Raw genomic sequence first — 7,517 nt, 5'->3', positions numbered from 1 at the left:
GCTACTAACACGCTCCGCGCGTTGCCGCCGGCGACTGAGGCGCACGTTTGGCTCGGGAAGGGCCGCAGGGTGCCGAAGGGTCCAGCGGGATGTCTGGGAACGGGAGCGGGAAGGGCCGGGAAGGGCCGGGAAGCGCCGGAAAGGGGCAGCGCGGAACCGCTCCCGAGGGTCCCCCGGGACCCGCCCTGAGGGGCCGGGCCGGGCGGCGCCCCCTGGCGCCCACCCTGCGCGCGACACCCCGCGGCAGCGATGACATCACCGCTCTGCGCAAAGAGCCGCCCGCCGATTGGCGGAAGGCAGGAGCGGGCCCAGCCAATGGGTGGCGCGCAGGGCGGCAGGCCGCGCTGACGTGCGGCTCGGCCGTGCGGGGGTTTATTTTGCTTTGGGCCGCTCCGGCCGCCGCCATTAGAGGAGCGCGGGCAGAGCCCCCCCCCCCCCGCCGCGCCGAGTGGGAGTGCCCGCGGTCGCGGCAGCCGCGGCGCCTCGGGAGAGACCATGTCGTGAGCGGGGGGGGGAACGCGGGAGGGGGGGGGGGGGCGGCGCGGGGCGCAGGCGGCTCCCAGTGCTCCGAGCGTGTTCCTCAGGGACGGATCCCGGCGGAGAGGTAAAGCCCCTGGGCGCTCACTGCCCTCCTCGGGCAGCCCTGCGGGACTAGGGGGCGCGGGGGGGAACGGGGGCGAGCTGAGCCAGAGCCGGCCGGGGACCCGCTGCAGGGTCGTGGGGGCTCTAAGGAGACGCCTCTGGCGCGGCCCGGGATCCCGCTGGGATCGGTGTCCCGCGTGGAACGGTTTGCTGAGGGAAGGCAGGCTGGCACAGCCTCGGTACAAAGGCAGGAAACTCGGATTTTTTCTTCGGTGGCTGCTGCTCCGGACCCCGGGCTGTGGTACCTCGGTGTGCCTGGGTGAGATCATGCCTGTGCTGCCTCCCTCCCACTTCTTCCCACCCTCCTGGTTTGATTTTGTTCGTGTTCGGATGTGCCTGTGTCGATCTCCAAGCGGTGGTGGAGTAGGTGATGGGAGTGATGGGTTGTGTCTGTGGATTTTGGGTAGCAGAACTTCCCTGATATTGCCTGTCCCATCCTTGGAAGTGTCCAAGGCCAGGTTGGACAGGGCTTGGAGCACCGTGGGATAGTGAAAGGTGCCCCTTCCCATGGCAGCGGCTTGGAACAAGATGATCTTTAAGGTCCCTTCCAGCCCAAACCATTCTGTGATTCGTTCTGTGATCACGTATTGTCGATGCTTTATCAGAAGTAAAGTACAGTGTGAGAAGTATTTCAAAATCGAGCTCGTCTTTTGGAACCGAAGTCTAAACAAAAATTAGGAAAGTTGGATTAAGGAGTGAGGCAGGCTTTGGTAATCCGTGCTGCCCGCGCCTCTCTGTCTGCCTTCACGGTCCCAGACTGCAGCAGCTTCCTGGCAGGATGAGATAAACTTGTCTGCGGAGGTCATGGATGTGTCTGAGAGTCCTTTGGATGTGTCTGTGAGTCCTTCCTTGGGAGTGACAGGATCAGCCTGTCCCCACAGCAGTCACCGCTCCCTTGGGAGCAGCGGGTGGGAGAAATGATGGAGGAGGTGAATCCGGGTGTCCTACACGGCTGGCACAGCCCGGCTGCTGAGAACTTTCTGCTGCCACGGTGACTTTCAGCGATGGCAATAATGACAACTTTTTCTGGAATTCTTGGGGGTTGATGTAGTAAACAAACGTTGTTTGACGGGCTTTGTGCTGTGCTTGAACAGTCTCTGCTCACCAGCTGCCTGCAGTGTCACAAGTGGTGGAGCTGGCATGTGAGGTTAGTCCTTTGATGCGTTTGTTGGTGCAAAAATTGAAAGGTGAGATGTCTTCTGTGTAGTAACTCCCTCTTTCTCTTCTTAGAGTTTGTTCTGGTGTGAGCAGAACCTTTTAACAGTAGTTCAGGAGAGATCTGTTATAATTAGTTTTGTTTTTCCATCTGCTTGTTGGTCTGTGGTGACCACAGAAGAGATTCATAAGGCTTATTTCTTTTTCTCCCCCCTTTTTCAGTGGTTACTCAGAGAGGGGGAAACAGGTGAGCAGCAGGAGGTGTTCTGGAGCTCTTTTGCTGGCCTTCTTCCGAAGGCTAAGCTGAGTTGGTGTCTCAGCATGTGGAGTCTGGCATGTCATATGTAAAAGATCACCTCTGGTTTAGGTCTGTCACAGCATTCAAAGAGAATAAAGCTTTTGGATGGGAAAGCATTTCGTGGGGTTTTTGAAACTCAACTCTAATTATGTAGTGTAGTTCTCTTAAAGGAAAGAGAAGTTGCTACCTTTACTTTCCTTGTGGTGCTTTGAGAAAGGACGGGCAGGTGGGGGTGACACCGGTGAGGCTGTGATCTGTTCTTGTGGAGTTGTGTCCATTAGCATTTTCTCAGAAGTATAATTACAAATATTAATGTAATTGGAATGCTGAGTGGCATAAAAGCATCAACGGGTTTCATCACAGAAGCGTGACTTTAATTAGAGACTAATTCCAGCTCAGAATGGGTCAAGAGGACATTTTTAGCTTTGTGTATGGCCATTCTCATTGTATGTTGTCTGACCTGTAAATTCCTCAGGGATGGGAATTCCCACCCATCTTTGGTGCCCTTTGCAAGAAGGATCTGTAAATAAGTCAAAAGTGTAAGTTGGAAATACTTTACTGATTGAATGGGGAGTTATTTTTAATACAGTCAGTCAAATAATCAAATGTTCTCTCAGGCACTTTAAAGCGAGATTTACCGGCTCCTTCATGTGGTATTAACTTGGGTGTTAATGGTTCTCTTTCCAGCTTCTCTTTGGCATATCAGTTCTAGCACAACTTCAGATCAATACACTCTTTGTCGTGATGTGCTCTCTGCTGATCACAGCAAAGCATTTAAACTGCTACTGCCAGTTCTCTTAGTAATCTCATGCCCTTTCCTCCCCCCAAAATTTGAAGACTGGGTTATTTCGGGCTGTTCAAAATTGATGTCAACAAGTAATCCTCAGTTTAACTGCATGAATTATGATCCACAGTCTCCTGGTACTAAAATGGAACTAAACTTTAGTTTGGCAGCTGAAAATGGCTGGCTTAGCTGTAACAGAGTTCTTAATTTTTTATTTTTTTAAATAGTACTATGTATGAATAGGGAAACAAGGGAAAATTGAGAAGAGAGTTTATTTCCAACGCAGCTGATGAAGAGTTTGCCATTTCCCTTGTCAGAAGGCATAGTTAGGTAAAATCAGTTTAATGACATAGATAATTGTAACTTTGTAATGTCAGTTGAATGGAATTTGTTACACCTTAAAAAGAAAATGTCTGTCTTCAAATTAAGATTTCAAACATTTGGAATCCAGACACTTTCCTGGTACTTTTCATAGCATTTCTTGTGTAGCTGTCATTCCTTCATCTTGCACAGGATTGTGACTGTGCTCATTTTTGCATCATCAGTGGCTGGAGCACAGCTGCTCTATGTAGTTAATTCTTTTGGAACTTTCTTAAGTGCAAGATTAAGAATTACCTCTTCGGGGTCTACCAGTTAACGTGCTTTAGAAGAACTGTAGTACTTCAACAGCAGTTCTGAGAACATGTTAATCTATAATAATATTTATGATTTTGCATTTCCTTCTTTCGTGGCACAGGCAGGTGTTGAGGAGCTCTGTAGTCAAACTGCAGTTGTGTCCACCTGGAATTTTTCAGAACAACTTTTTTTCCTGTGCTGATGTCCCATTTATGCAGCAACTCACTTTGGTGAAGACCAGGGAGAAGGGAGGTGTGGAGGGGATGGAGCAGGGAATGAGGGCAGTTATGTTTGAAGAGGGAGCTGTCTTCAAGAGAGGGCTGATACGGAGTCCCTGGTTCAAGAAAGCAGAAGGAATAGTAGGTTTTTTAGAAGGAATGTGGGGAGGTAATACAGTGGAAAGATTGGTAGTGACTGGTATGTGCAGAGCATCTTGCCTAGGAAGCAGCCAAATTTGCAGCCCTTTTGCATTTTCTACTGTACAGGAGATATAATTAAGTTGGCATTTTTCCCTTTGGTTATTTGGGTTTGTCCTGATGTAATCTGTTCTGCATGTTCTTAAGACAAGGATACTACTGCGTGGTTTGTTGTTGGGTTTTTTGTTTGCTTGCTTGTTTGCTTTTTGTTATGTCTACTAAGTTGGATTGCTTTTTGCTGAGAATGGCTTGCAAATTTTAAATTAAGGACAGTTACTACTTCTAAGAAAAATGCTGGAGAAGACACAGCATTTAAGGTTAAATTCAGAACTGAGCTGAAAATACTCGAAGTACTGTGAACTAGGTATAAAGAGAAAACCAGACATGTAACCTGCTGTCCAGGGAATGGGAGACTGGAAGGATGGACCTGTGTCTGCTTTGGCGAGTGTAAATAGGGTGTGTAAGTAGGACTTGTGTCTGGAACTGTGACTTGTGAGCAAGGAGGCTGCAGTCCTTTCCTCCTCTCCTCCCTTCTGCTGTGCCAGAAGCCAAGATGTGGTGCTGTTTTATTTGGGTTATGTTTGCCATTACTTCTGTAATCTAACATTGAGGTTTAAAAATCCTCCATGTGGTTCTTTGACTTCAATTGGATTTAGCATCTGGTCCTGAGAAGCTGGTTTTAATAAAACAGAGAAAGTTGGGGTTACTTAGGAGTTTGTGGGCATTAAGAAACTTCGGTAAGGTATGTTGATTTTATTGGTAGCTTCTAGATATTCAGGAGTTGGTGTTCCTGAGCTAAAGAAAACTGTCAGAACCATGATTTATGTGACTCTGGAAGGAAGAATAAGCTTGCATGATCTGGGGGGTTTTTTGGTTTGGTTTTTTTACCCCCTCACTGGATTGGAACTATTTTGATCAGGTAATCTTTTGTGGCTTTGAATTTACACCCACTTTTATAGGTGCACTCATTTGAAAACTGTGTGGCTCTTGGTGCATATACAGTTGATTATCTGGGAAGAAAAGCTTCTATCATAAATCTCATAACTGTATAATTCCAGCAAAATTAGGAAGTTTGCTTTGTTATGTTATGAGAGAATGTTGTTTTTTGTGGTTGTGAGGACTGTAAGTGCACGGTGAGAGCTTGCCTTGTGCTTCTCTCAGGCTAATGGGCTTGAAAGTATTCCTTGAGTCTCCATTCATCTTCCCAGTATCTAAGCAGGGACCCGTAGAGCCAGCTGGCATATTTATTCCTTGCTGTTATTTCAGTACTCCCCTGGAACAGCCTCAATCTACAGGTCTTGGATTCAAGAAGTGTTGAGTATATACTTTTGGTTTTTACTGATTCTCACTGCCCTGGTAAGTCAGGAGTGTTTTGTCCTGGCGTCCGAACAGCTTCTGGTCGTCATTGACTATGTCTGACAGATGGGCTGGTGGGTTTAGGTTTTACCTGGGAAGGCTTCCCCTTACTTTGTGCCTGCTGAGAAGCTCTTTTTATCTTGCTGAAGGGCTGAGATGGGCTTCTGGGCTATTTACTTCTTATTTTTGACCTCTCCATTACTGTTTAGCTTGGCAGGGATAAAAAGAATTGTCACCGCATGGCTTTTAAAGGGTTTACTTAAAAGAAGGTTGTTCAGTGTTGCCTTCAGTAGAAACTTACTCCCACCCCAGAACCTGTTATTACTGCTTTAGAGCTGTTACTCTGAAACTTTCCAGCAGTGCAGAGTACTCTGCAGTGATTAACTCAGAGATATGGATGATGACCAAAATACAGATTACTAATCATACGGTTAAAAAAAAAGTTATTAAAAAAACTGGTATAACTCTGTCTCTAGAAGGAGTTTGGATTTGTTTTCCCTGTGATATTTGACACTAGTTCTTTGCACTGTGTTAAGCAGCAGCATCCATACTAGTGGATTTTGTGTGCTGTGATTGTAGCATTTTTGCTTCTATTTTTTCTTTTTCCCTCTTTTTGATACTTTGCTGCCTTGCTAGGATCTTAGGAAGAACTGGATAAATAAAATAAGTGTGGTTTGTTTGGCTCACTTGAACTGGGACTTGCCTTAAATGTATTCCAATTGCAAATGCATGTATTGAAGGCAGTCCTTAGCTGTATCTGAATGTGGCTTGCCATTAATTTGGAGCAAACTGCCCAGTAGTGGATGCTGAGTGTGTGTGTCCGTGCTTCATTTGGAGGCAGGTGGTTTTCCTCCTCCAAATGGTGACTGTGTGTGTAGCCCTCCTCTAATTTATTGTCAGCCAGTATTGAGGAGGTCCAGGGGATAATTACTAGAAAATGTACGAGTCTTGGTGTAATGTTCCTGCTGTTGGACAGGTTTAAGTGTTTCAGAGTTTTGATGTCTGACTCCACAGTGTGTTTTCAGTCAGAGCGTGACATCTGGTTTTCCTCCTTGTGTGTGAGGATGGCTGAGAGCTAAACAAAAGTCGGTCTGGTGTTTGAGGCACAGTCTAAACACAGATAAACTGTTTTTGTATTTGACCTCACTTTTTATAAAGAAACATCTTGTTCAACTTCTGTACTTTGTCCAAGGCTAGTGTCTTTTTAAAACTGAAGTTTTAACAGTTCTGTTGTTGTGTATGTTCTTGTAGATCTTAACTCAGTATTCATCTGTTGCTGTTCGTGGGCAAATTCATTAAATGCAGGTGGCTGTATTTATGCAAATGTTCTATCACAGCTCATTATTTTAAGTCATTTTGCTTGGGTTTTGATTAGTATTGTGTGGGAGATGCTGTGCATTATGTAACTGTTGATCTGCCCAAATGGTGTTGGTTTCTAAGTAGTCAGTCGTATTTAGTCCATCCTAATGTGCAGTAACATCTCATCTGGACAGTCGTTCACTTTTAATTGAGGTTCAAATAAAACAAAAAAGCAACCCTGAAAAAGAAAAAGAACTGATCTGCAAGCTGCTGCCACGGGGTTTTTATAGGTTGTTTTCAGCAGTTAAGATTTGCCTATCTTTTAGTCACAGATTTAATAGAGCTATATGGAGTTTGACCCATTTGAGATGAGTAACGAATAAAATGCAAACTTGCACTGTGCAAGTTACACAAGAGGGTTAACTGTAGTGGCTAAGAGCACAGAAATACTTCAAGAGATAAACATTAAAATTAAAAAAAAAACAGCAGAAAGAGAAAATGTTTACTATTCTCAAATATCTGTTAATTCTGTGATGAGTTTCCAGCTTTTGCAGAAGTGTCCGTTTACATTAGGCTGTAGACCTAATCATAAAGTTCATTGTCAATCATGTATTTCAGATGTCTCCAAAGATGCGAAACCTCCCAAATGTTTTCCTTCTTACTGCATAGAGCATTAGCAAAATTGGACATCCTCTTGCATTAAAGCTGCATATAAATTCTTTTGCTTTTGAAAAGTCAGCAGTTGGGTTGGAAGTGTGAATAGAATATTGAAAAGAAAGCTGAAGCAAAATCAGCGTAATTTTTCTGAATACCATAAATACCTAATAAAGTAGATTTAAGACGCTTTGAAATGAGATACGAATCCATAAAGCAGAATGAAAACAATTTTTTATTAATTTTATGTAAATGAAACCCATCTGAATTCACCAATGAACAGACTTCTGAATATGTT

At 45.1% G+C, this 7,517-nt stretch overlaps 1 protein-coding gene across 2 annotated transcripts in view; it reads left to right on the top strand.

The window, feature by feature from the left end:
• Positions 1 to 386: 386 nt before the first annotated feature.
• Positions 387 to 7,517, top strand: part of ZRANB1 (zinc finger RANBP2-type containing 1) — a 40,837-nt gene continuing 33,706 nt past the window's right edge. The window contains exon 1 of one of the 2 annotated variants that reach the window (XM_032115977.1): positions 387 to 604. The gene's annotated coding sequence lies outside the window, so the exon portion shown is untranslated. The remainder of the gene's footprint in view (positions 605 to 7,517) is intronic. The other variant, XM_032115976.1, reaches the window with a different exon arrangement.

The sequence above is a fragment of the Corvus moneduloides genome, chromosome 8, assembly GCF_009650955.1.
Source record: "Corvus moneduloides isolate bCorMon1 chromosome 8, bCorMon1.pri, whole genome shotgun sequence".
Lineage (NCBI taxonomy): Eukaryota > Metazoa > Chordata > Aves > Passeriformes > Corvidae > Corvus > Corvus moneduloides.
Note: the sequence above shows the minus strand (reverse complement) of the source record. Positions and strands in the feature narration are given on the sequence as shown.